This window comes from Cynocephalus volans, chromosome 3, assembly GCF_027409185.1.
Source record: "Cynocephalus volans isolate mCynVol1 chromosome 3, mCynVol1.pri, whole genome shotgun sequence".
NCBI lineage: Eukaryota > Metazoa > Chordata > Mammalia > Dermoptera > Cynocephalidae > Cynocephalus > Cynocephalus volans.
The window spans coordinates 101,547,482-101,572,403 of NC_084462.1; positions in this window are offsets into that span (position 1 = coordinate 101,547,482).

A 24,922-nucleotide genomic window follows, 5' to 3' on the forward strand; every position below is an offset into this window, starting at 1 on the left:
TATAATTGCTTGAGTTCCTTGTATATTTTGGATATTAATCGCTTGTCAGATGCATAGTTATCAAAAATTTTCTACCACTCTGTAGGTCGTCATTTCACACCTGATTGTTTCCTTTGCTGTACAGAAGCTTTTTAGTTTGATGTAGTCCCATTTGTTTATTTTGTCTTTTGTTGCTTGTGCTTTTGGGCTCATGTTCATAAAGTCTGTGCCCAGACCTAATTCCTAAAGTGTTTCACCTATATTTTCCCTTAGTAATTTTACAGTTTCAGGTCTTATACCTAAGTCTTTAGTCTATTTTGAGTTGATTTTAGTATATGATGAGAGGTGCATGTCTAGTTTCATTCTTCTGCATATGGATATCCAAGTTTCCCAGCATCATTTATTGAAGAGGCAGTCTTTTCCCCAGTGTATGTTTTTGTTCCCTTTGTCAAATATCAGATGGCTGTAAGCGTGAGGGGCGATTTCTGGGTTCTCTATTCTGCTCCACTGGTCTGAGCGTCTATTTTTATGCCAGTACCATGCTGTTTTGATTACTATAGCTTTGTAGTATAATTCGAAGTCAGTTAGCATTATGCCTCTGGCTTTATGGTTTTTGCTCAGGATTGCTTTGGCTATTCTAAGTCTTTTGTTGTTCCATATGAATGTTGAGATTGTTATTTCCATCTTTGTGAAGAATGTCATTGGTATTTTGATGGGGATTGCATTGAATCTGTAGATCGCTTTGGGTAGTATAGACATTTTTACAGTGTTAATTCTTCCAATCCAAGAGCATGGAATGTCTTTCCATTGTTTTATGTCTCCTTTAATTTCTTTCAGAAGTGGTTTGTAGTTCTCATTGTAGAGATCTTTCACCTCCTTGGTTAAATTGATTACTAGGTATTTTTGTCTGTGTGTGACTGTTGTAAATGGGCTTACTTTCCTGTTTTCTCTTTATGTTAGCTCATTATTGGAGAATATAAATGTAACTGATTTGGGGGCATTTATTTTGTATCCTGCAATTTTACTGAAATTATTAACCAGCTCTGGGAGTTTTTTGATAGAATCTTTAGGTTTTTCTATATATAGTATCATGTCATCTGCAAATAGGGACAGTTTGACTTCACCTTTTCCAGTCTGGATGCCCTTTATTTCTTTCTCTTTTGCCTGATTGCTCTGGCTAGTGCCTCTAGTACTATGTTAAATAGAAGTGGTGAGAGTGAGTATCCTTCTCTTGTTCCTGTTCTTAAGGGAAAAGCTTTTAGTTTTTCCCCATTCAGAATGATACTGGTGGTGAGCTTGTCATAGATGGCTTATGTTGTGTTGAGATACTTCTCTTCTATACCTAACTTGTTGAGAGTCTTTATCATGAAGCAATGTTGAATTTTGTCAAATGCTTTTTCAGTGTGTATTGAGATAATCATATGGCTTTTGTCCTGATTTTATTGATGTGATGTACCATGTTAATTAACTTTCGTATGTTGAACCATCCTTGTATCCCTGGGATGAATCCCACTTGATTATGTTGTATAATTTTTTGATGTGTTGCTGTGTTCTGATTGCTAATATTTTGTTGAGGTTTTTTGCATCTATGTTCACCAAGGATATTGGCCTGTAATTTTCTTTTTTGTTGTTGTTGTTGTGTCTTTATCTGGCTTTAGTATCAGAGTTATCCTGACCTCATAGAATGAGTTTGGGAGAATGGCTTCTGTTTCAACTTTTTGGAAAAAAATGGTAATCCCATGGTAATCTCAGATGTTAACATTGGGATAGACTGTTGAGGGGCAGACAGGAAATCTCTGTTACCTTTGAAACTTTTCTATAAATCTAAATTATTCCAAAATAAAAAATTTCTTTAAAAATAAATTCACTACACACCTATTAGAATGGCTAAAATCCAAAACACTGACAACACCAAATGCTGACAAGAATGTAGAACAAGAAAAACTCTCATTCATTGCCAGTGGAAATGCAAAATGTACAGCCATTTGGGAGACAGTTTGAAATTTTCATACAAAACTAAATATATTCGTAACATACAATCCAGAAATTGAGTTTCTTATTATTTACCCCAAAATTGAAACTGACTTCCACTAAACAAACAAACAAAAAACCCATACATGGATATTTATAGCACCTTTATTCATAGTTGCTAAAAACTAAAAACTGAAAGCAACCAAGATGGCCTTCATGGATGAGTAAATAAACAAGCTTTAGTAAATCCATTCAATGTAATTTTACACAACATGAAAATAAGCCATCAAGCCATGAAAAGACATGCGTGAGCCTTAAATGCCTATTGCTGAGTTAAAAGAAGCCAAAATGAAAAGGCTATATGCTATATGATTCCAACTATATGATATTCTGGAAAAGGTAAAACTATGGACATAGGAAAGTAGTGGTCAGGAGTTCCAGAGGAGGGAGAGAAGGATGAATAGGTGGAGCACAGGGGATTTTCGGGGTAGTGAAACTATTCTGTAAGATACTGTAATTCTGGGTGCATGTTATATACATTTTTCAAAACCCATAGAGTATACAATGTGAAGAGTAAACTCTAATTTAAAATGTAGGCTTTAGTTAATAATAGTGCTACAGTATTGGCTCATTGCTCATTTGGAAGACAGTTTGGAAGTTTCATACAAAACTGAATTTATTCTTAACATACAATCCATAAATTGAGCTCCTTAGTATTTACCCAAAGAAGTGAAACTGATTTCCATAAAGCAAATGACTTGGGTATTTGCTCCCTCCAAAACTCATGTTAAAATTGTATTGCCATTGTAATGATATTGGGAGGTGTGACTTTTAAGTGGTGATTAAGCTGTAAGGGATTTGCCCTCATGCATGTACTAATGTCATTCTCATGGGAGAGGGTGTGCCCCCTTTTGCTCTCTCCTCTCTCTAGCCCTCTCTTTGCCCTTCTGCCATGTGATTCTTTTTGCCATGGGATGACATATCAACAAGGACCTTGCCAGAGGCCACCCTCTCAATCTTGGACTTCCCAACCTCTAGAACTGTGAGCCAATACATTTCCACTTATTATAAGTTACCAAGTCTGTGGTATTCTATTATAGCAGCACAAAACAAACTGACAGAAAATTGGTACTAGAGAGTGGGGTGTTGCTATAACAAATACTTGAAAATGTGGAAGTGGCTTTGAAACTAGGTAATGGGCATAGGCTGAAACAGTTTTGAAGCAAATGCTGAAAAGTCTGCATTGCTGTCAATGCAGCATGAAGGGCAATTCTGGTGAGAGCTCAGAAGAGGAGAGCTGTAGGGAAAGATTGGAACTTCTTAGAGATTACTTAAGTGGTCATGATCAGAATGTTGGTAGAAATATGGACAGCAAAATTCTAGTGAGGTCTCAGACAGAAATGAGGAACAAGGTATTGGAAACTGGAGTAAAGACCATCCTTGTTTCATGAGTCAGGCACAGAAAGAGAAATATCACATGTTCTCGTTTATTTGTGGGAGCTAAAAATAAATACATAAATACACAAATAAACTCGGGGGGGGGGAAGAAGACACAACAATTACAATTCTGTGAAGTAGATATGACAAGCAAACAGAGATGAGGTTGTTGGGAGGGATAGAGGGCAGGGGAAGGGAGGTTTTGGTAATGAGGCACAATAATCAACCACATTGTATATTGACAAAATAAAATAAAATTTTTTTTAAAAAAGACCATCCCTGTTATAAAGTGGAAAAGAACTTGGCTGAATTGTGTTCATGTCCAAGGGCTTTATGGGAGACAGAATTTTTTTTTTTAAAGATGACCAGTAAGGGGGTTTTAACCCTTGACTTGGCATTGTGAGCACCAGGCTCTCCCAAGTGAGCCATGGGCCAGCCCTGAGAGACAGAATTTAAAAGCAATGAACTAAGATATGTGACAGAAGAAATTTTTAAGCCAAATATTGAGGTTGCTGCACGGCTCATTTTAGCTATATTTAGTAAACTGCAAGAAGACAGAAATGATTTAAAGATGGCATTTATAATTAAAAACTAAGCAAAACGTAGAGATATGGAAAATTTACAACCTGGCCATGTAAAGAATAAAAAAGCTTACATGGGAGAGAATACCAAAGGTGTAACCAAGAAACCCTTTAGTAGAGGGTTTGGTACACATAGAAGAAAGCCAGATGCTATTCATCAAGATAATGGTAGAAGGACCCAATGGCACTTTAGAGATCTTCATGGTTGTCCCTCACATCTAAGATGTTGAGGGCAAGTTTTCCAGAGAGGCACTTGTGAGACCTCAGCATTCACTGCCCTGTGCCACCTCAAGTGTCTACTGCTCACATTCTGGGACAGAGTTCCTCTGCTTTCCCAGCCATGGCTCAAGCAGGCACAGGGACAGCTCCAGCCACCATTCAAGAATATATAGGCTATAAACCTTGGCAATGTCCACATGGTGCTAACTCTGTAGATGTTCAGAGTGCATGAGCTACAGGGGCCATGGCAGCCTCCACATAGATTTCAGAAGGTGCCTTAGAAAGCCTCAGGGCCCAAACCAAAAATTGGCAGTGGTCCAGAACCACCACAGAGTCCCCAGTACTGCAATGCCTAGTAGAGCTGTAAGGGTGAGGCCACCCCAAGACCCCAGAACTGTAAAGCACCAATGTGTAGCCCCAGCCTGAGAAAGCTGAAAGCACAAAATTCCAACCTTTAAGAGATGCTGATGGGATGAGCCCACCAAAGTAATAGGGGTAGGGCTGTCTGAGCCTTGGGGGCCCAACCCCCACCCCAGTGTTTACAGGAGGTGGTACATGGAGTCCAGAAAGATTATTCTGGAGCCTTAAGATTTAATATTGCTTGTCCTGTTGAGTCTTTTACTTAGGGGACAAGTTACCCCTTTTTTCTTGCCTATTTCTCCCTTTTGGAACAGGAATGTCTATCCTATGTTGGTCCCATGATTTTATTTTAGAAACATGTAACTTGTTTATTTGTTTGGTTGGTTGGTTGGGTTTTTGGGGGGAGGGGGGATAAATGTAAAAGTTTATTTGTTGATTTTTTGGCTCTGTCTTCCACATTTTATTTTTATTGGAACATAGTTGATTATACATATCTGTAGTGTACAGCATTGCATATCAATACTCGTGTGTAATACATAACTTGTTTTGATTTCACAGGCACACAGCTGGAGAATAATTTGCCTGGGGATGAATCATGCCTTGAGTCTTAACCATATCTAATTAGATGTGACTTTGGAATTGGACTTTTGAATTGATGCTGAAACGAGCTTAGAGTTTTGGGACTATTGGGCAGAATGAATGTGTTTGGTATGTGAGGAGGACATGAGTTTGGGGAGATCAGGGTGAAATGCTATGGTTTGAATGTTTGTTCCTTTCAAAACTCATGTTGAAATTTCATTGCCATTGTAATGGTATTGAGAGATGGAATCTTTAAGAGGTGATTCGACACTGAGGGCTCTATCCTCGTGAATAAAATTAATGCCACTATCGTGGGAGCAGGTTTGCCCTTCTTCTTGCTCTCTCTTCTCTCTCACTCTCTCTTTGCCCTTTCACTGTGTGATGCCTTCAGCCATGGAATGCTGCAGCAAGAAGGCCTTTGCCAAAGACCAGCACTTTGATAGTGGACTTCCCAACCCCCAGAACTATAAGACAATAATTTTTTGTTCCTTATAAATTAGCCAGTTTGTAGTATTCTGTTATAGCAGCATAAAATGGACTAAGACATTCAATAGTTGTAACAAATGTACCATACTACAGTAATCCAAAATGTTAATAGGGAAAACTAGGAGGAGGGCTTGAGGGGGATATGGTAACTGCATTTTCCACTCAATTTTTCTGTAAAACCTAAAACTGCCCCCCCCCATAAAGTTTATTTTTAAAAAATAAAATCAGTCATAATATAAAAGAAAAAAATTTGTAATAGATAGATACGTGATACAACAAGTATAATAAAATGTTAATGGTGGTGATGTATATGGATGTTCACTGTAAAACTCTTTCTACTTTGCTCTGTGTTTGACATTGTTCAAAATAAATGTCGAAAAAAATGATTATCGGTAATATTCAGAAAAAGCTTAGCATAGTAAGGTCCAAATGAACCTGTGGAGTCTAATTCTAACTCCATTATGGATTTATTATATGATTCTGTAAAAAACATGTAACTTGATTTAACTACTTGAATTACTCTTCTAAATTATGAAACCCAATTGGTCCTGTCTTTAAAAGTGAGAATCTAGATAAAATTGCCTTTTCGTTTGAGAAATACAACTAGATATTCACAGTGTGTTTTCTCATCAGCAGGGGAATGTGAGCAGTGCTTTGTAGCTTTTTAAACAATACTGATGACATGGTAACAGAATTTGAACAACTAGTGCCCTGGACTTTGTCGGTGTTCTTGTTATGATTTAGTGCTGTTTTATTTACCATCCAAAAACATATTTTTTTAATTACTTGCTACAACATGACAATAGTTTCAGTTCTGAATGATGCATATTTCTCATTATGAATCTAAATACAAAGAATGTTTCCTCCGTTTTCAGTCACTACACTGCGTAAAAATGGTGTATAAACAATAGTATGACATATTTGCATATTTATCTGTATTAAAAGCCTCATGAAACAGTCATTACAGATACACAGCTGTTGCTTTTTAACTATTTTTTAAAGGGACCATATCTCCTCTCCTATATAAAATATATGCATTTTCAAGTGTATCATCAGGACTGAAGGATTTGCAAAGCTTTAAAGAGGAAAAGTTATTCTCAGAGGAGAAGAATTATAAGTTTTTAGTGACTGTATCTAAATGATACATTTTTAACCTAAAATGATAAACTTGTTCCTTTGCCAAGTCATATATACATTTTAAACAGAAAGTAATTCTGGAAGCTCCTACAAATTATGGCTGCATTTCAGCACAGAGACTGTTTACCTACTCTACAGAGCACATTAAAAGGATGCTGCTTTTATATCAACCACATTACAGAAGAGAAGACTCCACTTTGTGACAAAATGACAATTTCTCTTGTAAAGAACTTTTTCTTTTAAGAGCATATTTTATAACTTCATGAAAGCCTATAGTAGTATCTTTCTTTTTAATTAAAAAGGAAACTTTATGCCCCTGGAATGCTAACTACTATCATCTTAGTAGCTGCCAGAAAAGAGAGCCAAATTGAAAAACAATTCTACTGAATTTCATTATATTTTCTCTAGAACTTTAATATGAACATTTTCAGTTTTAAGAAAACATGTATGTTTTTACAACTCAATGATCATATCATGTTCAATTGATTAGCATATAATTCAGATGAACACCAGTTCTCATTTTAGTATCTGAATTCCACTGCTTGTTTGTTTTTTCAAAAAAAGCTTTTAAACATAGTTAAATCAAAGATCGTACATTTCATAGTTCACTCTCACCACGTTAGCTAAATAAGAACGTCCTAAGAAGAGAGGATTATCATATATTAAATTAAAAGTTTGCCACTTTACCACATTAATCCTGTTAGAAAAAGATGATTTCTGTCTAACTTAATCAGTAGGAGGTTTTTATTGCCCTAAGTATTAATTGATTAGGTTCTCATTAAGGTCAAAAGTACACTTGACTCACCAGAGGCAGCCAATTAGCAAATTGTCAGCCATGCTTATTTACATAGACTGAACATAATGGTAGTTATTTGACTGTCAAGTCAGAAGGTCACAGAATCTTTTGCGCACTTTGCCCTCCAAGAGGGCAATAGTCATTCAGGCACCAGAATGCATTCATAACAAAGATTTAGCTTATTACTTATTGACTTAAATCACTCTTAGAAACAGGTGTTTCATTCTCTTTTGACAAGTAATATATCATTTCTTTGTGAAATACTTGAGCTTCTGTTGAAATCCTATGGTTGATTATGTCTGGGGATTTTTGTTCATCAAGCAGCTTGCACTGGAAACTCTAAATAGCTTTTTAAAGAACAGACGGATCCAATGACTATTTTCCTTTGCAAGATGGACTTTTCTTCTGCTGTGTAGCCTTGCTGTAATTACAGCAAGTTGGGCACACTAATGCTGAAATAGCTCTGGGACACCAGTCTCAAAGGTGAAGGTTAGAAACATATCTGAGCATCACCTTAGTGAGGACATTGGTATACCTTTTAAATACCTACCATTGACACAGGAGATTGGATATTTGCTATATAACAAAGTGGAAATGAAAATTCAAATTTATTCATAAACCAATAATCTAAAATTTCTGCCTGTAGGCCCAGTGATATTTATCATCACAAAGCATTTTACTTTGTTTATACGGTGGTGATGTAACTAGCTGCATTTGTTAGTATTTTATTTTATTTTATTTTTTCTATTTATCCTCTTCTACTTAATTTTAACATCATTATTCCTTACATTTTCTATTTTGATTCAAATATCACATATCAGTCTATGAATTACATTTTAAGGAGAAAATACTTTTGTTTAGCACATCATTTTTACAAGTTTTGCCTCTAGATCAAACTAGCAACCCACGAGTCAGCCCAGATTCTTTCCTTTCCATTGTGTTTTCCCCAAACATGAATCCCATCAAGAATCACATTCTACTTACTAAATATCATCAACAGATACAAGGGGTCTTCAAAAAGTTCATGGAAATATTTGTATTATCTTTTATTCTATTTTTCCACAAACATTTTGAAGTATCTTGTGTAAGTGCCCTTTAGTTCAACCCACTGCCGCAGTTCAGCAACTTGTCTCTTGATTAAACTGTTGTGATACCTTTTTACTCATTTTCCAAATCAGTCAATGGCTCTCTGTTGCTATGAATGTCTTCCCACTAGAGTATAACTCTTTCAGAGTAGGAGTGGTATATGGTCATATTGTATCCCCAGCAAACAGTTCAGTGCTTGGCACATATAGGCACTCAGTAGAAATTCACTGAATAAGTGAATTACCATTATTATCTTTATGCTACAAATAAATGTAAACTTTGATAGAATATTAATTTGTTATGATTTAAGAACTCATCAAATCAATGTTTTCACTAGTATTAAATTATTAATTAGTACCTTCTCAGACTGTTAATAAGAAGCAATAAGTTTTAACTCAGCTGTGTGACTAAACCAACAGCCTTGAATATTAAAACAAAGTGAGAATCAGAGTTGAAGGAAAAAACTATTACCATAATTCTTGAGTAAGTAAACTACCAAGTACAGTATATAAAGAAAACAATATATATACTATCAAAACATTTGCTTTGTTTGTGATATCATATGATTTTCAGATGATTCAACATTAGAGATTAATAGTGACTATTTCTATATTGTCTACAAAGTACTGAGCACTCTGTATACATTGGTATTGTCCTCTTAAGAACCATGATGTAATGTAGGTATCATAACTGTCAATTCACAGATAAGAAAACTGATTTCACAGGGTAACTTGTCCAAAGGCACATAACCTAGGTCTTCCTGGCTCTGTCTACCACACTAACCTGAGTCTAAGTTTGCCTTCTTCAGAATTTTGAGAAAGCTATTTAATATTATTCTGAAACTTCACTAAGTGTATAGAAATGTTTCATATCCAATATTGGGACTGGGATGGAGAGCAAACAAAAGAGCCAAAGATGAGAAAAATGGCAGTGGAAATTATAGGTAATATGGCTTAGTAGTTAGAATTGCGTGAGCTTTGACATCATATAGCTCTGTACTCATGTCCCAAGTCTGCTCTGTACTACCTGTGTAATCTAGAGTGAGTTACTTGACCTCTCCAAGTTCCAGTGCACTCATCTTTAAAACAGATATAATAATATTGCCTACCAGTTGATTTGTGAGGATCAAATTAGATTATGCAGATAAAATGCCCAGTACAGTAATTGGGACATCATAATGGCTCAGTAAATGTTCGCTATTGCTGTTAATAAAGGTTTTCCACAAAAATGAATGGTTTGAGTTATATGGACTTCCTTATCCTTTGTTTAATCTGTGTGCTCTGGGATTGCAGCAGATCCATAAGATTCGTATATTACTCTGACATTTAGACAATCATCTGGTCATAAGCTTGAGTTACAGAGAAGATATGTAAATATTTAAGTTTGTTAGAAATTCCTGCTTTTGACAGTCTCTACCAAGCGGGAAAGTGGCACAGAGAGTATCCTGTGCAAAGTGAACTATTCCTGGTTCCTCATGATGCTTGTCAAACGTGTCATAAAAGATATTAACCTTTTTAGTGAATTGCCTCATAAGCTGCTGTTATGATAAATTACTAATTAAATTTATAAATCTAAATTCATAAACTAACTTTACAAACTAAATTTATAAACCAAATTGTAGAGAAATGAAGTTTTCATACTTTACTGGTTTTAGCATGCCCAGAATAATCATTTACTGTGTCCTAATATTAGTTATTCTTACCTTTTTTTCTTCAAACACTTTTTATTCTATAATAGGTAAAGTTGCCTTAGCATAGCTGTTATCTATTCTCCCTAGCTCTGTGTTCATCTAAAATAAAGCACGACAGCATGGATTGACTTTTCTTTTTGTTTTAATCTTTTGGTTTATTTTAATCAAAAGAATTTTATAAATTGATTGGAAGTAGAAGGATATACCTTATTTTCCTTTCTGCTTTTACAATATTTCTAATGAGTTTCAGTATTTGTTCCGGGAAAAACACATTCCTTATCATTCGTTGCATTACTCTTGAAATAGATTCTTTCAGCAACTATTATAGAATACTATGTACTGGGTCTATGCTGCTGACCTCATGAAATTTACATGGTATTAGGAGAGGACAGACAAAAAAATAAATAGCACAAGTGAGCTTGAGACGGGAAGTAGGGATGTAGGGAAGAGGGGAAGTTGCAATTAAACAGGGTGGCTATGGAAGGGCTTACTGAGAAGATATCATTTGGACAAAGACCTAAAGATGTGAAGGATTTAGCAGAGAAGATTACTGGGTAGGGCAATTCAGGCAGAGGAAACAACCAGTGGAAATGTGCTAAAGTGAGAGTGTTTAAAGTTTGTGGCTTGTTTGAGAAACAGCAAATAGACTAATTTTGCTGTAGCAAAATGAACCTACAAGAGAACCATAGAAGGTGAATTCAGAGAAGTAAGGTGAAAGTGCCAGCAATTGTGCTGGGCCTTCCAGGCCATGGGAAGGAGTTTGTCTTATCCACTAAAGGTGCAATGATGAGCCAAGAAGTTGAGCAGAGAGCTGACCTGATCTGACTTCTATGTTCCAAGGGTCACTCAGGAACTGGGTAGAAGAGTAGAAGCAAGAGTAGAAACTGGTGGACCAATTAAGAAGTTGTGTCAGTAATCCAAATGAAAAGTGATAGTGACTTGGATCAGAGAAGTAATACCAAATTTGGTAAGAAGTAGTTGGATTTGGGGTATATTTTGAAGGTAGGACTAATAGGATTTCCTGGCAGATAGAAAGTGGGGAGGAAAAGAAAGATAGGACTCAAGGAAAATTCCAAGGTTTGAGGCCTGAGCAACATAAGAACATATGAAGGATAAAAATCTTTTCTTACCTACTTTGTATTCCTAATGATTCTATATGTCAACTCTGTCTATAAAACTATTTTAACTTCTCTTTTACCTTTCAGAACTAGTGAAAATTCAACCAGTTCTAACAGCACTTTGAATGCTTTTGGTAAATTCAGATTAGGCCTATGTAAACATCTTTACTAGCTGTCTCTTCTGAGTACAAGACCACCTCTAGTATTTAATGAACATCAACATGAGGATATTTGGGACACACAGAAGAAGGAGAAGACATAGCCCCTGTCTTCTTTAATCTTTGTTGTCTGTCTCACCATCTAAATAAGCAGAAATGCATGTCTCTGCCTGGATTTGGATCTTAGTCACAGGGCTTGGGGGTGGGGTGGGTGTTTTCATTTGGTCTTGGATCTCTGTGGATATAAAAGGGGGTCCGAGTAAGATGTCTTTGGAGAAGCAAGGCCCAGTATAAAATATCTTCTCAAGTCAAGGGGTCAGGCTGACCCTAACAACCAATCAAGAGGAAAAGACCTGCTCCAGGACATTGTATAAATCTTTCCAGTTATCTTAGAGGACATTCACATACCTCTTTTTTTCCAAGTATTTAGGAAAAGCCTTGCTATAGCCTTCAAGTACTAACAACAGGTCTGATAGGGAGGCAGGAGAGAGATTAATATGTATAAAAAGAAATATGAATAAGTGTAAACAAGCATAAAAATGTGTGGTATAACAAAAGTTTATATCCACAATGGATTATCTTTACTATGCTTCTTCCTTCTTAATTTATGTACTGACTTTGCTGTCATTTTAGGCAACCACGGTTAACAGTATCTCATTTGGTAGTTTGATTATTGACATCTCTCCTTTTTCTAGATTTAGCTGAATACAAAGAAAAGTTTTGAAATGCAAATAATTGATCATTTCTCCTACCCTTTACATTGGAACATGTAAAACCTTGAATTGGTCTTGGAAAGAATCATTTAATTACAGGAAACAAGAATCCCAGGTCTAATGCTCAGATAGAGAAGGACTAGATGAACATGAAGTACAGGCTATGGCCAACTTTAATTCTTTCCTAAATCAGATTTTCATGAAAACTTTTCATTACTTTGAGCATGGTAAATGAATTTCTATAAATTTAGTGCAAAAACAATAAGTCTAATGTCAAGTATAAATTATTTTGTTGTTCTGTTTAATTCTGGATAATCCTGTTCTCTTTTCTTTGGCATTAAAACAACTGTAATCACTGAGTCCAAAGACTTATAAAGCACTATTTAAAGCATTCATGTTAGGGCCGGCCTCATGGCTCACTTGGGAGAGTGTGGTGCTGTTAGTGCCGCAGCCACAGGTTCGGATCCTATATAGGGATGGCCGGTACACTCACTGGCTGAGCGCAGTGCAGACGACACTGAGCCAGGGATTAAGATCCTCTTACCGGTAAAAAACATCATTGTATTAAAGGAGTAAATAATCTGAGACCAGATAGAGCAAATTTAAAAAGGTTTTAAGGAGAAGGTATATTATTCAATTTTAGAAGGAAAGGAGGGAAGACAGCATAGTTTGTCAGTTTCTTAGACTCTTACCACAAAGAATATCATTTCAATTGTCTTCATAATTGAACCTAATAATATGCTTTAGTCTTTAACAGAAAATTATATTTCCAATTTCTGCATGAATACGCTTCTTTGAGACTAAGCAAACTATTTGTAAAGAGGGAATTGAATTGAAGAGGGATCATATTCTTTTAAATGACCTTTCTCTTTCTTTTTGCATCAGAGAGCCCGAATCAGCCCTGGGCACTCAGCATTGAATCAGACTCAACCTGCTAGTATTCCTTTTGTTACAGAACATAGACCCATAATCCTGGATCAAATGTGTTGAAATCTCACTCTATCTTTTTGTTGACCTCTAGCAAAATTCGGTTTTTCTCTCCATTTGTCTGTGAAGAGAGTTTTCATTTTAAACTTTTCCAATTTAGCAGAGTGAAAAGGTTAGAAAGAAAGTCAATACCCCCTCCAAAAAAAAAAAAAATCCAAAAAAGTGGCCCACAGTTTCCCACTGAATTGGAGCCAAAAACTCTGTCAGTTTTGCTCTCATATCTCTGAGCTGTAGCCTGACCCTTCACATGACCAGTGGGGCTTGTTGCGTGAGATCTATCAGCCTTTCTTAAAGTGCTATCTTCGTCCATATTTCAAAACACTCACAGATATTTTATCATTAATTAGTATTCATATTATGTCTCAAACAATCTGTTCAAGAATAGGGGAAGTGAACTAGTTGAACAGCTCTTCTGTTTGTCTAGTAATTAACATGGATGATGTGCGTAGAGCCGAAGGCCTCCTAGGGGGAGGAGGTAATGAAGTGCTGGGTAGGTAGCTCCTGGAACATTTAGGTGCCTACCTATTTTGGAGGCTGGGCTTCTCCAAAAAAAATCGTACTTGGCAAACAGGGTGGGGAGACACAGGCCTCTTTAAAAATAGACCCATGCCTCTTTGATTCACAGCATCCTGGATTTGCTTTTCATCATGTTAACATGCCACTTGGGAGCTGGCTGGACTCCCTTGTTCAGTGACATATATTTCATAGTGTTTTTTTTAAACCATTTGTTCTTTCAACCACAACATGCTTTGAATTTCTCTTTCAAATTTGAGGGTGTATATATAGATCGATCAAAACAATATTTTTAACATTCCAAACAATTTAGAAAGATAGTGGATGGGTGTCAGTTAATCTATTATGTTTCTTTCTTCCTCCTCCCCCTCTTCAGCTGCTAATCTTAGAACTTGTGTGCCAAATTGTGTAAGATATTCTTCCAATAGCTACATGTGTGACTCTTTTGTGAGCTCTACAGACAGTTACGAGGACAGATTTGGAGTTGCATATGGGACTGTCACATGGTTTGATTGCCTTGTCTTCCAGGCACTAAGATTTCTTTTCACTGAGCTTTAATACTGAGGAATTTTTAGTTGTGGTAAAAGTTCAGCAAAGTTTCTATTAAAGAATTTACACACCCCGGGAATGGGGAAAGAAAAAAAGTTTTTACTCACTACCACTCTATATTTGGCATCTATATATACTGAACAGTTCATATGTTTACTCTTTCCAATAGCGAAAAAAAAATCAGGACTTTTATCACAGAATTTTTATGAAAATCAGAAGAGAGTTAAGAGCCTTTATTATCTTCCTTGGTCTTTTGAAGCAAGATCTAGTAAATGTCTCAACAGAAAGAAGCAGATGCTCTGTAAAAAGGTCTCATATAGCTTAGGTCCTATTACAGAAGCTGATTTGCAGAAAAAAATGTGATCTATCCATGTCTTTAGGAGCCAAAATTCCATGTCTTTAGTCTGTGAAATAGAAAAGGTGCAAATCAATTTTCAGTTTTAAAGACACATTTAAAATCTTTTCCTTACCTAAACCTCACAGCCCCTTTTCCCATTGAACCACGGTGCCACCCTTGAGGAGCACATAGCCTTGAAGCAAGGTCATGTATTATGACTTTATTAAAGTGTTAACCACATGTACCCAGGCCTAGGCCTTAAAATAGTCTATTGCTATTTATACACTATTTAAAACAGTGCATGACATACAAAAGAGTATATGATTATTCATCCCTATATTAATTTCACCTTGTAAAACAAATGCAGTGGTTAATTATTTAAATCTGTACCTTTATTTGGTCCATAAGTAAGCTCAGTCAACTTTGTTACACTGTGGGAAAAGTCTTAATTTAGAAAAAATAATGATGGCTATAATTTACTTATATTTTTGCTCTGAGCCTAAACTCTAGATAGTATATATTTTACATACATCTAATCCCCAGAATAATCCACCAAAGTAGGTATTATTATTATTTCCATTTTTCTAGTTGAGTAAGAACTAAGGAAATAGTTTGAATGAAGAGAGAAGTGTTTTCTTATTTCAGACCTTAATTTCCTTTTCCTGTTTTAGGTTGGAGTAGTTGTGTACCTTGCAGGGCTAATTGCACTAGTACCTTGCACAGTGAAACTTGTGAGTGGTAGAATACAAACAGAGCTACTGTGTCCTTAAGCCATGCCCCCAAAATCCTGGAGACTACACATAGAGGCATGGGACTTCACCACACTCTCACGGCTCATTGTTAGGTAACAAACAGCACGTTCATTCCCACTGCTCTGGATACCCGGCAGAAGAACTTAAGGACACATCAAAAGGTACCTATAGCATCTATTGTTTTTCTAGGCTACGAAAGAGCAATTTATGAAAAAGCTTTTCTTCAGACAATATCAAATCTTTCTCAGTGCACTTCATAAGAGTTTGAACTAAATCTAACATAATAAGGTTTGAATGAGCTCTTATGTTCAGTCTCGTAATTGGCTGTGCACAACTGAGAAAGAAAGTTGCTTAACAGAAAGTTATAATCGTCACCGACTTTATCTTAATCCCTCAAAGCAATAAGTTAAGAGTTTTTTAAAGAGCTGCTTAGAGTTCTTAGAAAATGTTGAAAAATACTCTGTTAGAAATAATTCTGCCCATATGTCACACTGTGCTTTCTGGGAATGGGAAGAGAGGTAATCGTCTTATATTTTGTTCACTTGGGGTAAGTTATATCTTATTCCTCCAAGAATGTTTAAAAAGGGCCTTATTTTTCCATTCTTCTAACATATTTAACAGATATTCTGGTATTTTAGCATGAGCTTTATGCCCTGGTTTGGGGTCAGAACTTTTAGTTATCACACAGACATCAAAAGTCGTTTTGGAAACATATTGAATTTAGATCCCATGATTTGTACTATTGTGTCATCAGAAAATAAAAGACTTTTAAAATAAATAACATGGTAAGATGATGATTGGGTTATGTAATAGGAAGCACAAGCATCTTTTCTTCGTTGATGTTAAAAGCTATATCGGCAATGCAATCATATTTTGTAGATAATATTATTACCTACCTAGTAAACCCATGAGAAGTGAACAATTGGTAAAACTAACAAAAGTTTAGTAAGATTGCTAGGTACAAAGGAAATATTTTTTTAAATGGGGGGAAAAAGCCTCTATGCACAGTAACATCAAAACTATAAAAAATTTCAGGACCGCTATAAAGAAAACCATAAAGCCTTAAGGCAGGATGAAAGTTTCAAAAATTGGAAAGATATATCATGTTTCTGATTGGAAATACTTTAAAAATACTCATCTTCTACAATTTTACTTAAAAAACAGTTTTAATTTCATTGAAGTCAAATCTCATAAAGAATGAACTTAACACAATGGTTCTGAAGTATATATAGAAGGAACCAAGCAGGCAAAAATAGCCTGAAATTTTTTGCTAAAGGAAAAAGAAATAAGAGGGGTAAAGGGGAGGAGACAAGGAAGAATAAGAAAGTCTTGCACTGCCAGATATTAAAATATGTTGTAAAGATACAATTAAAATCATGTAGCATTGGCAAAGTAACATAAGAATCAGTGGCTCAAACTTGAAATTTCTCTTTAAATTATGTGCTTTCACATTTGTAGATGTGTTCATGGTTTTTTCTCTTTTTGTTGTTGTTTTTGATCAAACAGGAACATGAGGTCATGGTGCTTGTTGCTGATTTGGCAAACCTTACTTGCAGTTTTTCATGATTGAGCTTCTAGATGCTGCACCTGCTAATGAGGCGGAGTTTGCAATCAGCCGGCACTGACTGCCTCTTACTTTGGTTATGACACCTGTTATTATTTTTTAATCTGGTTGGGTCTAGGGCTTGCATATCTGAGAGCCTTTCTCTCCCCATGACTCCTGGGATCTATAGAATTCTTGTAAAACTTACTTTCTTCAATTGATAGGGAAAATATTTCCAGGATTTGTGCTTTATTTTACTTTATTTTTGCTGTGGCTGACACATTTGAATTTGAGCTATTTTAAAGCTTCCCCCCCACCCCAGTGGCTTCATTTGGTATTCAATGCAAGCTAAAAATAAAATGATATAAAATTTTAAATTATTTAAACTAAACCTAAGTTTTAATATAAAGTAAACATATTTATTCATAATGTATTCTTCCTTATCCACAGATGTGGATTCCAATTTAGAACAAGTTTCACCAAGGAAATGGTTTGTAGAACATTTCCAGTGAGGCTAATAGGCAAAATAAGTGCTAGTCATCTTATTAGAGCTTGAAAAATAAACATAATTTCTAGGCATGCCAACCATACTCATTTTATAACTAAATGTATTGCAAATCACCACATCAAACAGAAATTTTGAGAATCCCAGTTAGTGGTATTTAGTTTCCTGCTTAATGTCAATTTAGGTACTGCTGATAGTAATTTGCCATAGATCATGTCTGTCATTATTTTAAGAAAATAAACTTATAGCTAAGAAGAAAATTAGTTTGGGAAAAATCATTTTGCTGAGTTGAAATTTATAGTCTGTAATTATAAGGTATAAGGAACGTATCTAGTTTTGCTTTAAAAACGACTTGCTATCAGAAGTTAAATGATCATTTTATAATTTCCTATAACATGAAAGAAGAATGTTTTTAATTTAATTACCCATGCCTAAAAGGATATTTGAGTATACTCTTATTGGTATAATTAGTAATCAGAACATTATCATAAAAAGCTATTATACTCTTTTGAGAAGTTTTTTGATTCTTTGGTTTTCTTTGAAGGTGCTAAGAGTACAGGACTGCCACAATATTATTCAATATGATGATACGTTTTAGGATTATAATGTTGGTTGTTAAAACTTTACTAAATTGACTTGACAGTTTCAAATTAAGTATCATCTTGTGTTTTTCCTTTTTCTCTATCTTTTTAATGACAGTGTCATATAATATGATGGTTTTATGAGTGGTTTTGCTACCTAATTCATCAGAGCAATCAATGGGGAAAGGAGCCATATGGGTTGTAGTCCATTTGTATTGGACAGGACAGATGGCATTATTGATAAATGGAAATATTCCAAATATTTATTGTATAATGATATCACAAGGACTTCTGAATTTTAATACTTTAATTTCTAAAGTAGCTGGCAAATGAAGTACTTTATTCAGTTACTGTGTATCCATTTAAACATATCAATGTGTGAATTGTAGCTCTAATTACCTTTCAGTTAACACTTTATTTTACATAATGGACCCTTCTCTGTTGCAGATTTTGTGAGTACTTATCTTTATTTGACCAAGCTATCACTTTAGTCTTGAGAATTTTAAAGCTATAAACAATATTTGGGGCAGACAGCAAGTTAGAGATAGGATACCAAAAGTGACTGAGGCAAAGATTCCATAACAGTTCTCCCTCATCATCACCTTTGACCTGTGGGAGGCAGAGGGGGAAGAGGTAGTTTTACAGACTCTCTTTACATTTGCCTCTTGCATAAGTTTTTATTCTTAATAGATTGCCTAAAATTATGTCCTACGATAATTGTGGACTAAGGACATAGTAATGTGAATCAGGTTCTAATTATATTTTATTTTCTCAATTTGGTATTGAGTTATTTGAGGAAGAGTTGCTGCTGGTATAGTATTCTTACTACACTGTCCTCCCAAACGTTTGCCATCATTCCAAAGTACATTCACACTAGCAGAAATAAATGAAATCCAACGGAAAAGAGCACTTCACTTTTTTACTATATATTCTTTTTGTATTGTTTAAATATATATATTGAAAGCATATAGTCATGCCTTACTTTTACAACTGCAAAGTTAAAAGTGATAGCTATAGTCATCCCAAAACTTCTATTGCCATTGTTTTGTTTTCTAAAATACGACCACCCCCTGTCATTGAAGGCCTAGTATGTATTTATACACCACTAGGAGCTCCCTATATTATATTCAGAAAACAATATAAATTCTTTAATGGTAGTGAGCATTTTTTCTAAAGTGAAAATCAGGACACATTGTCCAACAATGTTTTTTGGTTTTTATTTATTTATTTTTATTTATTTATTTTTATTGAAACATAGCTGATTGTACATATCTGTGGGGTACAGAGTTGAATATCAATACCTGTGTGCAATATGTGATGCTCAAATCAGGATAATTCATATACTCAACACTGCACGATGTAATCGTTTTTTGTGGCCCTTTACCAATTCCTCCCTTACTCCTCTCTTCCTCCCCCTTTACCTCTGGGAACCTCAGTTCCATTCTCTCCTTTTGAAAGTTCAGCATATTATTGTGAATGTTGTGTCTTTCTTTTTTTAAATGTATTTATTTATGTTTTAGCTCTCACTTATGAATGAGGACTTGCAGTATTTGTTTTTTAATTGTGAATTTGTTACTGCGAAAAGTTACAAAGTTATAAAAACTAAAGGTTTTTACATTTAGTTATAAATTCATCAAGTTGCCTTCATTAATGACAAACACCACTAAATTACCAGTATTTTACACACTGTCTTGCACATGGCAAGAGCTCAATGTTTGTTGACTGTGATACTGGTAAGCAAGGTAGGATGGTATACATCCACAAAGACAACTATAAATATAAAGAATTTAGATACATGCTTTCAAAATGGCAGGGTAATCCCACTAATCAAATAGAAACTTTATACTATATTTTGATAAGATCAGTCATCTAAAAAAGGTTCTTATAAAAACAGACTACATAAATATATTGAAAGAATAAGTTGACCAAGTTTTATTTAGTTAAAAATATTTTATAATATTCAGTGGGCCAAGAGGACAATGTAACTTAGACCTACATAGACATATCCTATACAAGATAGACTTTCTACCATATGATTTAGAGCAAAATAACAGTAGTTGCATTTCTACTGCCCTGGCAAGCACAAATGGACCAAATATACCCTGATGACTCCAGATATCCCCAACACTCTAGGGCAATTTCAGAAGCATTGATTAAAATGGCATAGATAAGATTCTGATAGAAATCCCAGGACCAATACTAAATCAGGAAAAAGTCTAGTTTACATGGGAGTGGTATGGAATTTGAAACATTCTACGTGTATTCACTGTTTCTTTTAAAAAGTCAAAGTCTAAATATTTTGTTGTTACTAAAGCCTTTTATTTCCTTTTTTATGGAATCACATATATGAGTGCTTTCCAATAAAATTTGGGAAGAATTTTTACTCTGAAGTTTGTATCTACACTTTCAGCCCTTTCAGTCCTTCTCTGATCTTTTCTCATTATCTGTGTTTCTCTCCATCTCTCCTTCCTCCTTTAGTACTCAATTACACATTGAGAGACAGAGAGACAGAGACAGGCAGACAGACATATCAGCTTTACTTTGGATTACCAAACAGGAAAACTTCCTCTCAGGCAACACTGCAACGTGGTTGTATTGTTGTTTTAAGAAGACTTTATTTTTCCTTCCTTTCTTATTTTAAATTTAAATTGTGTATATTGAGAGAAATTGTGTTACACCACTCCATTGATAGAAAGCAGAAAAAGTCTCTAGAACTAAGCAGTTTGATTACTTACAGTGAATGAATGACTCTTTTCACTGTTATCTTGCTAGAGGTTTTCTTATGAAAGTTTTTACTCAGAGTTTTGGGTACGGTCCACCTCCTCCCCACAAAAAGAACCATATGTACCTAAAAATAAGACATGAAGACTATGTATCAACATTTAGTTTGTGTTCCAAGAATTACTTATGGCCCAAATTTTTTAAAGACAAACTAAGAGTATAAAAATTATGTTTTAGATAAGCAAGTCCTGTGTGGGAGCTAATTTTCTTTATAATATTTTACGAGCAGTGGAATATTTATCTAGCTAATCTTCTTTAAAGACATCATGTTGTTACAGCAGAAATAATATAAGAATGCTCAATAATAAATTTCTAAATTTAGTCCTAAGTCATTTGGACTTTGATTTAATCAAATTTATCAGAAAAAAAATTTTTCCAAGCCTTAATTTCCAAAGGCAGGATGATAGAAATTGATCATGCTGGAGAATAAAGAAATACATGTTGGCATACTAAGGCACTATGTAAGCTGACATTCTTGAACAAAAGCAGCCTGTCAACTATGGTGCACTTAAGTACAGGAAAGATTGATGTTTGCCAAATGTAAAATCAGAGAGAAGAAAAATATGTTTTCAAGCTTAGAGGATTGCCAACAATTGAAAGAGAAAATAAATAAAAATTTAGATGTACAATATTGTTATACCTTGTCAAGGAAATGTTAATTGAAATCGGGCCTCCTTTATAAAAACATAAGATTTCCACCAAAAGACTACTCAAGAGTCTGACAATTAATGCAAAAGTAGAATTTTAAAGATACAAAGTGATGTCTGGCATTAATAAAAATTGTGCTGTTACATTATCAAAAAATCTATGTCATAGATTTCAGTGTCAGTGATCTCCTACTGATTACTTAATATAATTGGTTATGTTACTAAGAGAAAACTAACAGTTTTGAAAAATATCAGCATGAACCATGTGGGGGACTCCATCATAAATTCAATAGCTAAAATATGCAGGTTTCTTTTTATTTCTTCTGCATTATCAGGTTTGACATTTATTTGGTAGCTATATATTGTTTTGAATGTGCAATGATTTGAGTTATTAAAATACAGCTCACTTATGATCCATGTTAAGAACATGCAGCGCATTCAAATGACTAAGTAGCATTGGGTCTTTCATCTCAGAGTGGTATGTTTCATTTCCCTAGGGTTGGGATTAAATTAAGATTTTGTATTCATTTGAAGTAATTGTAATGAGAATATTTAACGTGGGTCAAATAGAGAATAGAGGAACCCTCGAAGTGCTTAGAAATAATTTGCGTTTTTATATATTGTTCCACAGTGAGGTTGAAAAAGATTACGACACCTTCTTTAAAGATGTTGTATTGGTCTATTTGTGAATCTAATGAAATCCTTAGCAGAAAAGAACACAAATTGCTCAAATGAACTTTAGAAAATAAGAAGGCATTTGAATAAAATAATTATACATTTGAAACATACAAGATACTGTTAACAATCTATACTACAGAAAATCAGAGATATTTGATTTTCTGTAGGTATAGGGGAAAAAAAACTCAATGTTTCCTTTTTATTCCCATAATGGAAAATGGGGAAGCGGGGGGAGAATTGTATTTATTTGTCCACAGACATGGGAAAGAATTACCCAGCAGAGCTACATACTCATAACAGATTTTTCCAGACTCCTTTTCCCCTGAAGCAGGCTTCTTATTTGAACATCATAAGTGATTTTCCATGTTTCTCACTGAAGTGCTCAGGTATATTAGCACCACTCTCCCTCTCAGGACACTGACTTTGTTAAAGCCAAGAGGAAATAAATTATTTTTTTGTGCTGGTTATTTGTGTATCCTCTGTTGTGTTTGAAAAATAATAATAATGGCTAAACTGGATCAGCTTGTGTATGAAAACTGATCTTTTACTGAATGAATGACCAGCTACTGATAACCTATTTAAAAATTATATTAGATTGGATGATATCACCCAATCTTAGAGAAAGATTCTGTACAAAAGAATGCAAGTGTTGATAAAATTCTTTGAGTCCTAAATGATCTTCAGAAATTGTTTTAGAGCTAAAAGATACCCAGTGATTACTCAGGGCTAGATTACACTGTCTCAAAAGAATATGATAAGTTGAGTCAATGTAACAGGCTAAAATAATACATTTTCTAGTGCAGTTGCAGGCTTCTGCCCTAAGTGGAAATGTATTTATGTTGAGTACATTATAGCATGGAAGTTTGTTTTGAATGTTTCGATAAATCAAGCAATTACTTCAGGAAACACAGATGTGTTGCTTACCCTAAAAATTATTAAAGAAGGAGAAGTCTTCTATTTGGCAAAGTCCCTGTGGTAACATGGAAGTTCTGCTGTATAACCACCATCTTTGGTCTTCCCAACACTATTAGAAGTATATTAATACAATTACTATTCATTGTTTATGCTTGATGAAGGCATTCAAATGTGCCTAGAAACCAGCCGCTGTGATGTAAATAGGAGAGACAATACACATCAGTATCTGGAACAAGGCAAGAGAGCCTAGCAATAACACTATAACTTAAGATTATTTTGGAAGTTCTAGACAATTTAGTAAGTCAATGAAATGATAAAAGATGCATTAGAAAAAAGGAAAGCAAATTCTCCTTTTTACAAATGTATAATCACATACATTATAATTTAGATCAAACATACCTAAAATTGTCCAGGGCTTACTCACTCTGTTTCAGAAGAATATAAATTGAGATCACAGGAATGGGCTGACATAATAGACTTTTTCTTATACAGCTTCAGACTCCTACCTTAAGTAAATGTATATTTAGGTTGAACACATTCTAACATGGAAAAACCTAAGTGAATCAACTGAAAAACTATTTGAACTAAAAAGAGAATTAATTAATATAGCAGGATACAAATATATATTTTTCAGTTTTCTTTTTTTTTTTTTTAATTTTATTATGTCGATATACATTGTAGCTGATTATTGCTCCCCATCACCAAAACCTCCCTCCCTTCTCCCTCCCCCCTCCCCCCCAACAATGTCCTTTCTGTTTGCTTGTTGTATCAACTTCAAATAATTGTGGTTGTTATATCTTCTTCCCCCCCCCCCTGGTTTGTGTGTGTGTGTGTGTATGTGTGTGTGTGAATTTATATATTAATTTTTAGCTCCCTCCAATAAGTGAGAACATGTGGTATTTCTCTTTCTGTGCCTGACTTGTTTCACTTAATATAATTCTCTCAAGGTCCATCCATGTTGTTGCAAATGGCAGTATTTCATTCGTTTTTATAGCTGAGTAGTATTCCATTGTGTAGATGTACCACATTTTCCGTATCCACTTTCAGTTTTCTATTCATAAATAATATCTTGATTTGGGAATGAAAAGGGGTAAAATGAATTTATGACAATAATCCAAATTATAAAATATCTTGTAATATTCTGAATTTTACAAGACCCCTACCTGGAAGGAATTATAAAATTTTACTGGATAATGTACAAGACAAACACTCATAAATGTCAAGAACTGTGCTTCTGAATGGAAATATTGTAAGGATGGCAATTTCCGTACAGGTATAACTTTAGCACATCAGCCAGAATTCTAGTGGGATTATTTTAAAAACATAAAGAAACTATTCTAAAATGATTAGGATTTGGAATAGTAAAGGATAATTTTTAAAACATTAAAAGGATGAAATATGATTTATTAAATATGGAAATATAATTTAACACTACAATATTTAAAATGGTATGGTATTACTGTAGCTAGAATCTGTACATAGATTAGTGGAATGGAACAGATAAATGAAAAATTAGCCCTAGAATTTCTATGAACCAAATATGACAAAGGAAAATCCCAATAGTATGGATTAGGGTAGTTTATTCAGTGAAGGATTGTACAAGATTTGGCTAGTATTTGGGGACATTAAATATAATTTTGAAGAATTTTAACTTATATAGAAATACTCATAAAATAGAAAAAAATACAAAAACGTTTATATAGTATGAGTCTAGTCAGGTAAATTATGTGTGTATACATATGCACATGGAAAATCAAATGGTAGGAATTATACTAAAATGATGGAAATGGTAGAAAGATGGAAATTATTGGTATAATTACAATT